Raw genomic sequence first — 16,546 nt, 5'->3', positions numbered from 1 at the left:
CTAACCTAGAGAAGGCCGTCACTAACCTAGAGAAGGCCGTCACTAATCGAGAGAAGGCCGTCACTAACCTCGAGAAGGCTGTCACTAACCTCGAGAAGGCCGTCACTAACCTCGAGAAGGCCGTCTGCTTATGTAAAAGGCTGAAATCATAAGGGATAGCAGAGCAAAATGACAGCACATCTGCACAGGAAAGGACAAGATTTAACATTTGTAATTCATTAAAGTCATGGATATGTCTCACAAGCTACAGCTTCAGAGTTACTAAGCTCATTTTAGAACCCAGAAATGATGGGGCAAGCATCAGGAGAAGGCTTTGATAAATGACAGCTTAATACCTTGCTTCCATATGCAAATGACTTCACTGCGCTTCCCATTGCAGTCGATTCAGACCCATACCAACTTTATAGGACAGAGTAGAACTGCCCCATGAGGTTTCCAAGGCTGTAGATCTTTATGGAAGCTGACTGCCACATCTTTCTCCTATGGAGCAGTTGGTGGGTTTGAACCGCTGACCTTTTGGTTAGCAGCCGAGAGCTTAACCACTGCGCCACCAGGGCTCCTTATGCAGATAACAGGATCTTCTTTTTTCCATTAGTACTCTCACTAGATAAGAACACCAGTTCCCTAGAACACATCTGCTTAAGGTGAGCATATACATGAGAAAGAAAATAGCTTTCAGAAATTAAGCTTTCACAATTAGAACAACTTAAAAAGTATAAGCCAATTAGCTGAGAAATTATTTATTCCAACGAAGATACACTATTGAACCACCAGGAATGTAACAAGAATATTTCTAGTATGACTCTATCTTTAATTTAGTTACACCTTGCCAATTTTTTGAAATATTTTCTTTTCCTACTTTAGGTTTTAGCTATTCCAGGCTAAGACAAACTAGGAAGAAAGCCCTGGCAATCTACTTCCAAAAATCAGCCAGTAAAAACCTATAGATCACAATGGTCTGATCCAAAACCGATCATGAGGGTGGCGCAGGACCAGGCAGTGTTTAGTCCTGTTGTGCATGGGGTCAGGTGGGGGTTGATTGAATGGCAGCCAATAACAACAACAATACATGGATACATTCATGGAAATTATGAGTTATTCTAATTGGCATCTGTTTCTATATTGGAAAACGTCCTATGAAAGCTTACCATATATCCCCAAATGTAAAGCAATCCTAAATATAAAGCAATCCTTGTCATTTCTACTGAGATGACTTGAAAAAATATGTTTGGGCTAACCCAAATATACAAACGTTTAGGGGTATGGATTGCATATGATGTTTGTAACAGGATGTTAAAATAGAACTAATTTAGTCCCAGTTTCTGCTGAAGTCCCTAGACTATAGCTGGCACCTTCCAGAGTGATGCATGAAACTAAAATGCAAGACTTGCAGTTTCAGGGCTTTTAACCTCTCCTCCTCATCCCTCTTGAGGGCATAAAAAGGTAGGTAATTGGAGATTAAAGGAGGATATTTAGAGAAAGCTATTGGGGTGCTGTGAGTCTCATCCTCCCTGTAAGAGAGAGGGGTGGGGGAAGGACTTGCTCCTCACTTCAAGCCTGGGGTATCTGTTTCTTGGATGCTTCAGGGGCAGGAGACTGACTCATACCTGAGCCCTCTAAAGGGCAAGAAGCTGTCTGAAGCATCCTGGGGCAGTAGAGGAGGAGTTACATTTTGAGGAATGCACTCCCAACATGGTTGGAAGATCCTGTGGACCAAATGGGAGCCCCACACCTGTGTTGGATGTCTTCTGTTTACCAATGCAAGCCCACCCCTCACGTTTTACCATCCTGGTCTGTACCTCAGAGGCTGACCTCTACAAACTGTATCAACCAGGCTCCCTGCTAGGTTTGCCAAAGAGAAATACCAGCAGAAGATCAGAGGAAGGAAAGAGAGAGAAGATGGACAGAGTATTTATTCCCTCAGCTCCCTCCCTGCTGGCTGAGAGTTAGCAGAGCCTCTCTTGAAGGCCACAGCTCCTGCTGGGAAGTCCTCTCCTACAGATATAGCTCTCTCCAAGCTGTCACCATTTATTCCTCTTGTCCCCTCAGGCCCAGGGATGAAAATGACTCTGCACTGTAAACAAGGAGTGTTTCAACATCCCCTGTTGGCTTCCCTTAACCGCACCCACACTTCTGTGAATAGTCCCTTCATTGAACCATCCTTAATTCCTCTGTTGGAAGGTGCCATCTGTGTACCTCCCAGACCCTGATGGTACAGCACACGGGAACCACATGGGGTCCCCTTAAATCCTATCCAAGAATGCTTAGAAGCCAAGTGAGGGGCTTCAGCAAAAGGAAACTGGAGGTGTACTGACAGAAGCCCAGGAGCAAAGCATCACGAGGGGCCAGCCAGGATAAATGTATTCACCCATGTAAGAAAATTGCAGACAAGAGATCCCCAGGGATAGAGGAATTTCCAGGCCCCACAGAAGACGGTGAGAACTTTCCTGCCCCAAGCCTTCCTCTCTCGGATCACATGCCCCACCCAGCTTCAAGGTCAGCAAGCTGGGAAAGGAGAAGTAGTAAAAGAAGCTCTGAGTGGGAAAAAAAGTTTCTTAGCACCCCTCCCACTGCAGGTGGCCAGTCTGCAGCAGGTCTACCCTGGGAAAAGGGTGATGTTTTAACTTTAATTAAGTTTGAAGTTTGGAATAAATACTCTGGACTGGACATATTAATTACTAAGTAGAGACTGTGTTTCACAACCTACCAGAGAATTTTTCATTGCCTAGGAGTGACTGGAAGAGCCATAAAGCTATCCCTAAATTTCAAATAAGACCAAGAAGAACAACTAGGAGCACAGCGTAAATTTAAAAGAACAGTGAGTGACAAAAATAATGTCCCTTTATGATAACCCTCCATGATTAATACTCATTCAATGGTTATATGTTTAATTGTCTATATCTTAAAATGCATTCCATAAAATTATATGTTAATTTTGAAATGTTGCAAATTTCATTAAACAATTTGATTTGGACTGTCTACCCAAACTTTAAGTCACCAAAATTTTCCAAAAAGTACATCTTCACATCTGTCTCAGTTGTTAGAGAAACAACATTTTCTGAACACTTTCACTGAAAATTTTATTACAAGCCATGAGTTCCTGGCCAAATATGGTTAGGAGAGTTGTTCTCTGTTTGCCCTGAGGTGTATATTCATGATATCTGTAATATAAATACCTACTGTACTGCTGTAAAATGCATGGTTAAAATTATATCCAGCACCTGATATTGCAAGCTCATACTTCCAGGGGTAATAACGGAAACTGTATTAGATTTCTTTGCCCCCTTTTTTACCTGTCATCTCAGAATACCTTTGAGCAAATAAAAATAGCACTGATTGAGGTCATTCCAGTTTAATGTGACTTCCTCAAATCGTACTTTGCTGTCCAAAATAAGGTAACTGAGCAGGTGCCCTGTAACAAGAGGAACTTTATAAGGACTCCAATATAAGGTGACTCCCATCAGCATATACAGAACCTGAAAATAAGATAAAATAACATTCTAGACGTGATAGTATCTTCAGCAAAATAGATTCTTCCACCTGCCATCTATTACTGGTAGATGTTCCCTGTGCATTTGTCCTGCACGTGGTACTTTCTTCTCTGCTCGCTCTATGTTACACTTAAACTTCCAGAAGAGTCACCAAGCGGACTCCATCTGAGTGACTTGGGAGTTATTTCTACTCAGAAAGGTTTTGATTCTCTCCTGAGCAGACCATCTTCTAAATTGCAACTATTCACAAGGCATTTTACACACTACACTGAGAGTTATTCATTTCCAAACACTTTTAAAATGTATACCATTTTTTTGACACCAAGCTCCCTGGGTGACCTCTGAAAACCATATCCTTAAAAAGCAAACTTTCAACCCTAAGAGTCAAGGCCCTTCACAATTTAGTGCCCACCCACCTGTCAAGCTCTCTCTCCCATCCTGCCAAGAAGTTCTTGTACTTAGTCACATTTGTCTCCGACCCATGGCAACTCCATATTTGCAGAGCAGAACTGTTCCATAATGTCTTCAAGGCTGTGACCTTTCAGAAGCAGATCACAAGACTTGCTTTCGAGCAGGGGTGGATTAACCACTAAACACGGTAGGTAGCAGCTTGCATTGAGCAAAGTACACACAGGCTTAAATGTATTTACTTGCTAATCTGTGGTGACACAGGCTTAATTGTATTTACTTGCTAATCTGTGATGAGCAATTTCACATGGGTTTCACCACATCTTTGACATGGTGGGGCTCAGGTGAAATTGTGCACTACAGATTGGTGGGAAAGCACAACTGGGCCCGTGCATACCTTGCTTATTGGGGTAATCCCACCCAGCGTTTTGCTGTACCTTTGGATGGTTCAAACCACCAACCTTTCAACTAGTAGTCAAGCACTTAACTGTTTGCACCACCCAGGAACTGCCATTAGCCCTATCTAAGCAAACTTTGGCAAGGAAAGAGCAGTGATGGTTCAGTGATAGAATTCTTGCCTTCCATGTAGAAGTCCAGGGTTTGATTCCCAGCCAGGGCATATCATACTCGGCCATTACCTACCTGTCAGTGGAGGCTTGTGTGTTACGATGATGCTGGACAGGTTCTAGTGGCGCTTCCAGACTAAGATGGACTAGGAAGAAAGGCTTGGCAATCTACTTCCAAAAATCTGCCAACGAAAACCCTATGGATCACAGTGGTCTACAACTCCAAGGCAGCTAACAACAACAACATCAAACAAACTTCTACCATCTCCTAGGTCCTTTCAAATCCTACCCATCTTTCAAGGTCTAGTTCATATCCCCAGTCCACATCCCTCAGAAAGTCTTTCTCCAGATCAGACCAGGAGAAGTGGTATCTCCCTAAACTGTCAAACAATTCACTTATCCAGGCTTGTCTTGTATGGAACTTTCCATATCTTCATATTTTACCTCCCAAACTAAGTTGAAAACAGCCTGAAGGCAGGGACTAGTGATTTTATCTTTGGACATTCCCACTGGTTAGTATGGTACCTTACATATAGCAAATTGTCATTTACGATTATTGAATGAATGAAAAAAACAAGAACAGTAATAACCATTATCTGGAAATGTTTTCATTTAATATTTTGTTTCATGCATTTTAAGGGTTCATTCAAAACAAGAATCTCAACTACTCACTGTTTATTATGGTTATTTTTTGCAAATCCTCCAGTTAGTTCTTTCACTCAGTAGGATCTCATTTATCCTCTTAGGTTTGAACTGTATAATCCATCCTAGAAATTACACTTCAGAAAAAATAACTGATAAACACTGTGCTTCACTCAGCCCATTTTGTATACCTGACATCCGTTCGCCGGGTAGGTCCCACCATCAGTTCCTTTAAACCGCCTACACTCAGCCTCTGCATATTCCTCCTTGTGACTGAGAATGCCAGTCCTTTCCAGCCTTCACTTCTCTTTCCAATCTCTCAGTACATGCTCAAGATTATCTGTCACCCCTCTTTCCCTCAGTTTCTCCTTGACATATGATATTGCCTAGCATGACACCTTCCACAAAGAAGGTGTTTATCACTACATACCTCATGATGCTTCCAATACAAGAAAACTAAAGCTAGAAAACTAGAACTGAAACTCAGTCTCTGTGCTGAAATTCATTCTAAAATGTACTCTCCAACCAATCTCTCTGATGTAAGAAAATAAACTTCATTAGTTCAATTCAGAGTGACCATGCTTTCTGAAGTGAAACTAAAAATACCTGTCTGATGCTTAGTCTGGTAATGAGACAAAATATTTGAAATCTGATTCACCTAGTATAAACGTTAAATATAATGGACCCTCACTAAAACACTATCAATTTATTAAATAGTATGCATCATTTCTTGACTAACTACTGTTACCATGCTGTTCCATTATTCTTCAATAATAATAAATAATCCAGACATGGTATTAATAATCCCAGGAAAGGGCTCTGTCTCAGGAAAACAAGTTCTAATCTTGATTCTGCCAAATTACCTTATAACTTTGTGCCTCGTTTTCTCATCTGCAGAGTGGGTATTCTGGTCTAGGCTGAGGGTCACAAACTCCAGTGTCTAAATGAACAAGGCAGGTACTGTAAATGATTGGAGTGAGGTTTGACTGGGAGGACCACAGACTCTTGGAAACTGGAAAGCAAATGCATCCTCCAAAGGCGACAGCTGTTGTTTAAACCCAGCCTTTGCCATGCAGGACTGTGGACCTAGTATGGCCAGACCTTCTGACATTTCTAGTTAATGTCACGTATTTGTGATTTTAATGGACAGCTAATTCCATATACTTTTAGTAGAACTGGCTGATTTGTACAAGCTAAGCAAAACACGTCTGATGAGACCTAACCAAACCAGTTGCCATCTAGTCGATGCCAACTCCTGGTGTCCCCATGTGTGTCAGAGTAGAACTGTGCTCCATAGGGCTTTCAATGGATGATTTTTCAGAAGTAGTTCACTACGCCTTTCTTTCAAGGCATGTTTGGTGAAATCAAACCAGCAACCTTTCAGTTAGCAGCTGAGTGCTTAACTGTTTGTGCCACCCAGGGATTCCCAGATGAGACCTGATTTGCAACTTCTGATGTAGGTGAACTAAAAGACTTTTGATTTCTGCCTAATATAAAATCCTCCATGTTCTTTCCTTTGAATCCTTACAAACTAAAGAGATTTTATATATTACCCTTTTTAATAAACTTGCTGAGAGGCAACATTAGGCAAAGTGATATGTAGAGAATACAGGACCATGAAGTCAGAAAATAAATTTAAGCCCCTCCTTCACTCTTTAGAGTTGTATGGCTTTAGGCAAGTGGTTCAGCTTCTGGGAACCTGAAGTTTCATCATATGTAAAATACGGTAATTCTAACCCCTCTAGCTCACAGGATAGTTGTGATATTTGAATGAAATTGTATGAATGGAAACACTTCGTAAACTCTAAACCATTAAAGAACTTGTATTGTTTAATTGTATTGTCTAATTCCCCAAAAACCAATTAAGGGAAAAAACAGATATTGGGTGGCTAAATATCCCTCATTGTGAAAGACTCCTCAGAACTTCCAGAAGAGGCCAACAATTGTTCTGGTGTTAAATCTATCAAAATTATTAAATTAAGTGGCATGTGGATTCAAACCTCCAGGTAATTTGTAGCACACACATACTTTTATCTGGTTTTGCCCACTCTTGTACTTAAAGTGCTCACTCCAATAACCAGGTAAAATCCACTCAATCCAGGGTCTCTATGTAATATCTGAAAGCAATCTTTTAAATCAAGACTTAGAATGATACACAAAGACCTGTTGAAATGACTGAATCTACACTGTGTAATGACATCTTCAAACAATTTCCATAACTGTAGACCTACAAAAGACTCAATATGATGGGATTTGACATCAGTCTTTAGCCTCTCACCACTCTGGGATGAATCACTGTAAGAATTTTGGTCCTGTCCAAATTCCCTTCTGAGCGTCCTAGGTTTGTAATTCTCAACTGTTTCTGCAGATCTCACAGCTAATCCCAGATAATCCTTAGACTTCTCTGGTTAACCTCAGGAATAGCTAAGTAACACTGTAGCAATCTATTCCTATGGCACCTCACTTAAAGTGGATCCTCCCATTGCATTTGTGCAAGCCATGACACTTCATAATATCAATTAAACAACACTCTTACAACACTAGCTTAGACTAGGGTTGTCTTAGTTATCTAGTGCTGCTGTAACAGAAATACCACAAGCAGATGGCTTTAACACAGAGAAATTTATTCTCTCACAGTCTAGGAGGCTAGAAGTCCGAATTCAGGGTGCCAGCTCCAGGGGAAGGCTTTCTCTCTGCTGGCTCTGGAGGAAAGTCCTTGTCATCAACCGTCTCCTGCTCTAGGAACTTCTCAGCATAAGGACCCCGGGTCCAAAGGATGCGCTATTCTCCCGGCTCTTGTTTCTTGGTGGTATGAGGTCCCTCTGTCTCTCTGCCCGCTTCTCTCTTTTATATCTCAAAAGAGATCAGCTTAAAATACAATCTAATCGTATAGCTGGAGTCTTGCCTCATTAACATAACTGCTGCTAATCCCACTTCATCAACATCATAGAGATAGGATTTACAACACACAGGAAAATCACATCAGATGACAAAATGGTGGACAATCACACAATACTGGGAATCATGGCCTAGCCAAGTCGACAGACATTTTAGGGGGACACAATTCAATCCATGACAAGGGGTTAGCAAATTTATTCTGTAATATGCCAGACTGTAAATATTATAGACTCTGTGGGTCATAGGGTCTCTGTTGCAACTACTCAACCCCCATTGTGGCGTGAAAGCAGCCATGCACATGGCTGTGCTGCAATAAAACTTTATTTTCAAAAATAGGCAGAAGGTCACAGTTTGCCAACCTCTGGTTTAGAGTATTTATTCACTTAATCCTATGGGCTATATTCAATGCCAGATGAGATTGATTTGTTGAGGAATAATTATTTTTATGAAAAAGGATTCTAAGTGTAACTAACAAAACACCATATAAGATACTCTACATAGATTTCACTTTCTTCTCAAAGCAACCCTATGAGGTGGTTATTTTGTTCCCCATTGTACAGGTGAGGAAACTGAGACTTTGAAAGTTTAATCAGCTGGCTTAAAGTTATACAGCTAGTAGGTGACAGAGCCAGGATTCCACTCTAGGCCTCTGTGAGCCTACTTTGCCCTTCCACCAAAGCAATTAGCTGACTGTGTGGCATATTAGTGAATTTCTGAACTCATCTAAAAATTCCTGAGCTAATCTTCAATATGGATATTCATTAAAATTTCATAAAGCATGTTCATTAGGAAGATGAGTATTAAAAATATTTTAGTTGAAATTAATCATGCTTAAATACAAAAAGAAGAATAAAGCTAAACTCTATTCACTATCCCCTTATTTTCAATTGGGCCTATAAAATTCTATTTACAAACTCTTTTGTAGAAAAAGCTAATAAGAACAGACCCATTTCTAATGCAGTAGACTTTTCTAGGTAACGAATTATTTTTCTGGAAGTTTCGCTGGATCGTCTCACTTTCTCATTCCAAACAATATCATTCGAAACATATTTTTCTTTTTCTTGTGCTTAAATTTGAAATAATTTATTTTGCAAAATTTAACAAAGTTGATATTATGGACCATCCAGGAGAGAACTGTTAAAAGGAAAGAATCCCATTATTTAAAAATCCAAAAATTTAACTGGAAGAAATTGTGAACATGATACTGTTTCTCTTGAGGATCTGGTAAACCACATTTAAATGGGTTGTTTTAAATCTATTTTTTTAATATTTAAAATGTTTCCTAAAATGTACCTTCAACTTACTTGGAAATTAGAGGCAGTCATGTTGAAAGTTTTACTCCACATTTGAACATTACCATATTAGCTCAAAAAAAAAAAAAATTAGTTCAAATGTTTTTAAGATATCCAAAGTTCTCTAACTATAAATTATCATGAGGGATGAATGTAAAATTAGGGAAGTAACTCAAAATATATGCCTCCAGCTACTAAAACATAGAAAGCAAAACATGTTGAAACAAACCATTAAAATATGTTTAGATTTTTTAAAAATTGGAAAGTACCCATTTTCTACAGTTCTTCCTAATTACTACATGACTAATAAAAACAAATCTAAAAAGTCCTTAGGCAAAGCAAGATTTGTGCTTTGATAACCAACAAGATGAAGCTTAACATAAATATAAGTGGTAGCTGTGGTCTAGTTATGCCTCCCTTGAGGGGACAAGGGAGATGCGGCTGATAAAGTAAAATAAAAAATCTCAGAAGCATACAGTGGCATCACTAGGGTTGGTGTCACCCAGTGTGGTAACTCATGGTGTCACCTCCCCCTCCCATGGACCTCCTCCTTTACAAGACCGTACAGTATCCTTAGTAATGTTTTTCGTAATAATATTTTTTATTTTTCTCCTTCTTTTCCTTTAATTACTAGTTAATTCTCAACAAAGGTATTGATATAGGTTCACAAATACTAATGACCACAATATTGTATCTAAAACATGAGAAAATTTGACAAAATCAGTGACTATAAAAACACTGGGAGCAACAAAAACAACGTGTGCTTGTAGCACGTGCAGAGGAAACTACATGATTTGAAGCGTCATTGTAATTGGGTAATAATGACAGCTCTGACCAGAGCACATTAGAGGGCTCAAAAAGTAAATTAGCATAGAGTTTTAACCTTGTAGGTATACTGATACCTGTAAGCTGGGCTTACAAAAAATGTTTTTGTTGTTATAACTACAGGAATATTTTTATAAAAAACAATAAATTTCTGCTGAAACACTGTACAAAAAATTTATAGACAGTCATTTTGGTGTCCCCGCCTCTGACAGTGTTACCCTGTATAGTCCCCACCCCCGCACCCCCCTAGTGACGTCACTAGAAGCACAGTAAAAGTTTTTAATGAGAGGATGCTGGTATTTAATGCTAGGTCATGATGAAAGATTATAAATATTAAATTTTATTCATCTTTCCATAATCCTTTGTGTATTTTGTAGGTCTGTCTATTAAAGAATAGATACATAGAGACAAAGTGCAAGCTGACAGAAGTCTCTGGATTCAACCTAAAAATTAGCAGAATTTTATCTTCAGAGAACATTGTAATTCTAACTCCATCCCTACAGGCCTCTTTACCAAGCTTTGATCCCTTTGACACAGTATCCTTTTATTTTCCTTCTATCTTCAGTGCCTAGTACAGAGTCTGCAAATAATAATAGTAACAACAATAACTTTGATTCAGTCTTTCCAAATGCCAACTACTGAGCCAACAAGTCTTTTACATAAAATAACTTATTTAATCCTCAAAACAACCTAATGTTACTGAATATTCAGTAAATTTTACATGAATAAACAAATACATTAAGTGATATCTTTGTAAATCACACTTTAAATAAGGGGTTTACTCATGCAAAGAGCTCCTTAGCAAGCCCTTTATAAACCCAAGAGAATCTCTACAATGCAAATAATCACTCCCCTCCCTAACTCCTTATTTGAATTGAGGTGTAAAGGGGAAGGGAAAATCATTTTACAAATAATGAGCTAAAATCTATTATATCAACATGATTAATTTGTAAGTTTACTTTTGAATATTTTCACTTCAAAATTAAGCAAACAGTAGTTTAGAAAAAAAAATCTAAACTTAAAAGCTAGGCAAGTAAAACAATATGGGAAAACACTGATATTTAAAAAGCTCGAATTAGCAAATTGTTAAGGCTCTTTTCTAAATAGAAGCCAGCTGGCTTGGAGCTAAGGCTGGAAGCAAGGTCATTCAAGGCTCCCATCCTGGCTTATAGCACACTGGGCATGTCACTCAACTCATATCTTTGGATCACAGCTACTCTGTCAACAGTTCAGACTACCTTGCAATTATATCACAAAAGGAACCAAAACAATTATAAGACCCCTTTAAAATATAATGTGGTATATTAAAGTTCATATAAGACTTCGTAAGACTTCCATAACTGACTATCATCCAGAACAGCCAATAGCTTTCAAGCTTTTAAGATCTATAAATTCTGGGAACAGTGTTTAGATTAAACTGCGGAGGAATGACAAGAATTGGCCAAGTGCCAGATGAAACAGACAGAAAGAAATAAAAAAACAGAAAAAGGAAATTTATTTCTTAGAAGGCATAGGGAGGTTTAAAGACAGTTAAAAGTACTGCTTTTTAACTGTCCTTCAGCAAATTCCTAACCGTTCTCTGGGATTATGTACTTCATATGGAAAGTATTTTAGCAGAAATGGAAGTGAAATAATGCAAAAATAGGACACTAAAAAGATAGTACAGACATATATGGGCCCTTTAATGTGCAGTGTCTCATTATTTTGTCAACTTTAGATTTCTACATATGTAAAAATTCTATTAGTCAAAGCATATCACTTTTAATAAAATATCAGACAGAACAGAAATTAATTTTTTCACTAATAAGCCAAATAGAATAACAAGAGTTTATACCTTCCCCTTTTTACATACAAACTGCCCCCAATTAAACCATTACCTCTTAAGACAATAGAACGTAATTAAATTAAAAATTAAAACTATATTACAAAGCCCCCTTGCTAAATTAAAATGATTGAAGTCCGTAAATAAAATTATAAATGCAAAGGGCTAGGCAAACTTGCAAGTCAGTCAGCCACAAAATGTTGCCTAGAATCCCACCACTTTAAGGTTGTGTATTCAGGTAGGACATTTGGCATTTCCTCATTTGTAAACTGAGGCAATGGATTGGAAGATTCTTTCTCAGCTTCTTTCCTATAGTATGGTCCTAACTGTCATCAGCCCCTAATTTGAGAGAAATTTCTACACAGATTTATTTGGCTGATTACTTTAGATAAACCTATTCTGGAAACTGGAGGCTCCTTTCTAGAGTAGACAACATTTCTGGCCCTTGATGAACTCTCCCCTCTCTTCTTTAGCCATCACAATCTCACCAAAAACTCCATCTGAAAACAGGAAGGGAAATAAAAGGTAAAACGGAAAACTAGTCTGTTTAACTAGTCATAATTGACCTAAATGACTGACAATGAGTAAAAAATGTGTCAATGTGATTTATTGCAAATTACCTATACAGATGGGAGAAAAATGAATGAAAAAGTAGTCGCTTATAACTACTTGTTCTTGAGAACTTTCCATTAAGACCTTAGTATGAGCAGATAAACAGGTAAGGCAGTCGTGTGGTTGTTGTTAACTGCTGTTGAGTCGGCTCTGACTCATGGCAGCCATATGTTACCCAGAACAACAGAACAAAATGTTGCCCAGTCCTGCACCATCTTCATGATCATCAGTATGTTTGAGTCCATTGTTGCAGCTATTGTGAAGTGCCTTCCAACCTAAGGGGCTCATCTTCCAGCACTACATTGGACAATATTCTATTGTGATCCGTAAGATTTTTAGGGTGGGGGTGGCAGTGGCCAAGGAGTCTTTAGCAGCGCCCAGTGCAGGATGGTGCAGGAGGTGGCGTCGTTGGCAGCAGCTGGAGAGGGTGCTATGGTGGCAGTAGCCGCGGCATCCACGGCTGGTATAAAATGGTGGATTTCTTAGAGCTGAGGGATCTCCAGTACAATGTTGAAAAGAAGAGGCGATGGGAGCATCCTGATCTTGTTCCTGATATTAAAGGGAATGCTTTCAAAGTTTCACAGACATCGGTGACCAGAGAGATGAAGTAACTTTCTCAAGATTCTAAGTCTTGCTGCCAAGACTTGGCCTACAGCTACTCATTGCTGAATGTGGTTTCTAGTTTTAGGGTTTCTGAACTATAAGTGTTACTAGGCTTTGCTGGACGGAATAAAAGTGAATGCAAGCATGACCTCCTGATGAGGGCGCTGCATTTATTGAAGAGTGGCTACAGCCCTGCAGTTCAGATTAAAATCAGAGAATTGTATAGACACCGATACCCACAGACTCTTGAAGGACTTTCTGATTTATCCACAATGAAATCATTGGTTTTCAGTTTGGATGGTAGCTCATCACCTGTATAACCAGACTTGGCCGTGGCTGGAATCCGTTCATCGCCTTCCACTTCAGTTACACCTCACTCGCCGTCCTCTCCTGTTGGTTCTGTGCTGCTTCAAGATACTAAGCTTACGTTTGAGATGCAGCAGCCATCTCCTCCAATCCCTCCTGTCCATCCTGATGCGCAGTTACAAAACCACCCTTTTATGGCGTCCTTGATGTTTTCATCAAGCCTACAAGTTTAGTTCAAAGCATCATTCATCTATTTTGAGAAAAGTTTTTTTTTTTTATTTTTGCTCTGACACCTCAACAAGTTAGAGAGATATGCATTTCCAGGGATTTTTTGCCAGCTGGAAGGAGAGATTATACAGTCCAAGTTCAGCTGAACCTTTGCCTGGCAGAGACAAGTTGTCCTCAAGAAGATAACTATCCCAATAGTCTGCATATAAAAGTAAATGGGAAGCTGTTTCCTTTGCTTGGCTATGCACTACCACCTAAAAATGGGGTTGAACAGAAGAGCCCTGGACACCCCTTGAATATTACATCTTTAGTTAGGTTATCTTCATCTGTGCCAAACCAGATTTCCATTTATTGGGCATCAGAAATTGGAAAGAATTACTCCATGTCTGTAGATCTTGTACAACAGCTCACATCAGCCACGTTAAATTACAGAGATTCAAAATGAAAGGTATTACAAACCCTGATCATTCCAGAGCACTAATTAAAGAAAAACTTACTGCAGATCCTGATAGTGAAATTGCTACAACTAGCCTTCAGGTATCCTAGATGAGTCCTTTAAGAAAAACGAGGCTGACAATCCCACGTCCTGCAGTGACTTGTACACATCTGCAGCGTTTTGATGCTGCTCTTTATCTCCAAATGAATGAGAAGCCCACCTAGATTTGTCCTGTGTGAGACAAAAAGGCTGCCTATGAAAGTCTAATATTAGATTGGCTTTTTATGGAAATTCTCAATGACTGTTCAGATGTGGATGAAATCAAATCTCAAGAAGATGGTTCTTGGCGTCCAGAGAGACTGAAGAAAGAAGCTATGAAAGTATCCAGTCAACCATGTACAAAAATAGAAAGTTCAAGTGTTCTCAGAAGCCTTGCTCAGTGACTGTACACAATGAGGTGAGCAGAAACAAAGTAGATGTTATTGACCTAACAATAGAAAGCTCGTCTAATGAAGAGGAAGACCCTCCTGCCAAAAGGAAATGCATCTTTCGTCAGAAACACAAAGCAGCCCAACAAAAGTGGTTCTCATGTATCAGCCATCTTCTGTAAGGGTGTTCAGTGTGACTTTGGTTGATCCTGCTGCTATTCCACCTTCATTAACGGACTACTCAGTACCATTCCACCACACGCCAATATCCAGCATGTCATCAGATTTGCCAGGATAACAAGGAAGAAATTATATTAATAATGAACTGCAGCTTGGAGCATCCTCTGATACTGTCCAACAATGAATACAAAATAAAACAAATTATTTGTATTTATGGAATGGAAAACATCTTGATTATTTAAAGAAAAAATACTCCTTATTATTGCGAGTGCCATATTGTCAGGTGTGACTGGTGCTCAAAGTTGCAACATAAAAATCTGAAAGTGCTAAAAAGACAAGACTTAATGGTCTGACTGAGACTGGAGGAACCCCAGAAAGCATGGCCCAGGACTTTCTGTCAATCCAGCCCTAAATCCATTCCCGAAGCCAACTCTTCAAAGATTAGACTGGACTATGGGACATAGAATGATACTCATGAAGCGTGTGCTTCTTACTTTAAGTAGATACATGAGACTAAATGGGCAGCTCCTGTCCGGAGGTGAGATGAGAAGGCAGAGAGGGTCAGGGGGTGGTTGAACGGACATGGGAAATCAGGAGTGGAAAGGAGGAATGTGTGGTCACAGTATAGGGAGAGCAATTAGGGTCACATAACTATGTATGTATAAATTTTTGTATGACAGACTAACTTGAATTGTAAACTTTCACTTAAAGTACAACAATAAAATTAAATCAAAAAAAATTGGAAGTGCTAAACATTTATATGTAATCATGTAGCAATCGTGTTCTGTAAAAGTTTATGGCTCAAGAAAAGAAAATCTGTTGTCATCAATAAGGAGAAAAACTAAATAGTTTCACATAATTAGGCAATTAAAATAAAAAACTACAATTTTATCAGTGTTAATAAAACAAAATACTTTTTTAAAAAAAAGATTTTCATTGGCTAATTTTTGGAAGTAGTTTGCCAGGCCTATCTTCCTAGTCTTTTTTAGTCTGGAAGCTCTGCTGAAACCTGTCTACCATGGAATACCAGTGGCTTAGCTTCCAGCATCATAACAATACACAACCCACCACAGTATGACAAACAGACAGGTAGTTGAAGGCAGGTATAAGTGTATGATTTTGCTCTTTTGTTGTTGTATTTCCAAACATAATGTTCTTTAAAATCAAAATCATTTCTTTATATTCATTTTCATGTAATCTTCCTGATGACCTCTACCACACATTAGTAATAAAAACCCATTGCCGTGGAGTCGATTCCGAATCATAGCGAGCCTATAGTCCAGAGTAGAACCGCCCCCATAGAATTTCCAAGGCTGTAATATTTATGGAGGAGCCCTGGTGGTACAGTGGTTAAGAGTTTGGCTGCTAACCAAAAGGTCTGCAGTTTGAATCCACCAGCTGCTCCTTGGAAACCCTATGGGGCAGTTCTGTTCTATCCTACAGGGTCGCTATGAGTTGGAATGGACTCGACGGCAATGGGTTTGTTTTTTGTTGTTGTTGTTGTTGTTTTCAATCTTTATGAAAGCAGACTGCCACATCTTTCTCCCATGGAGCTGCTGAGTGGGTTCAAACCGCTGATCTTTCAATTAGCAGCCAAGTGTTTAACCACTATACCATGATAATGAGGTATAATTCCCCAGTCACCACCCACAAGAGCTAAGTAGGTGTCTTAATGTAAATTGAAAAGTCTTTTACCCTAACCTTAGATTGTGCAGGAATGTACTAAGGCTGGTCTGACTGGTTGCAGATGGATTGAAACGTGGTGTATTTGATGGCTTTTGGATGCAATTTACACTACTTAAGAAAATC

General features: G+C 39.1%; 1 protein-coding gene and 1 pseudogene across 3 annotated transcripts in view; one reads left to right on the top strand and one right to left on the bottom strand.

Moving 5' to 3' along the window:
• Window positions 1–16,546, bottom strand: part of PLCL1 (phospholipase C like 1 (inactive)) — a 390,794-nt gene that overhangs the window by 186,690 nt on the left and 187,558 nt on the right. The gene's annotated exons all lie outside the window — the stretch shown is intronic.
• Window positions 10,362–15,241, top strand: LOC111820917 (E3 SUMO-protein ligase PIAS2 pseudogene; annotated as a pseudogene).

The sequence above is a fragment of the Trichechus manatus genome, unplaced genomic scaffold, assembly GCF_000243295.1.
Source record: "Trichechus manatus latirostris isolate Lorelei unplaced genomic scaffold, TriManLat1.0 scaffold00056, whole genome shotgun sequence".
Taxonomy (NCBI): Eukaryota; Metazoa; Chordata; class Mammalia; order Sirenia; family Trichechidae; genus Trichechus; species Trichechus manatus.
Note: the sequence above shows the minus strand (reverse complement) of the source record. Positions and strands in the feature narration are given on the sequence as shown.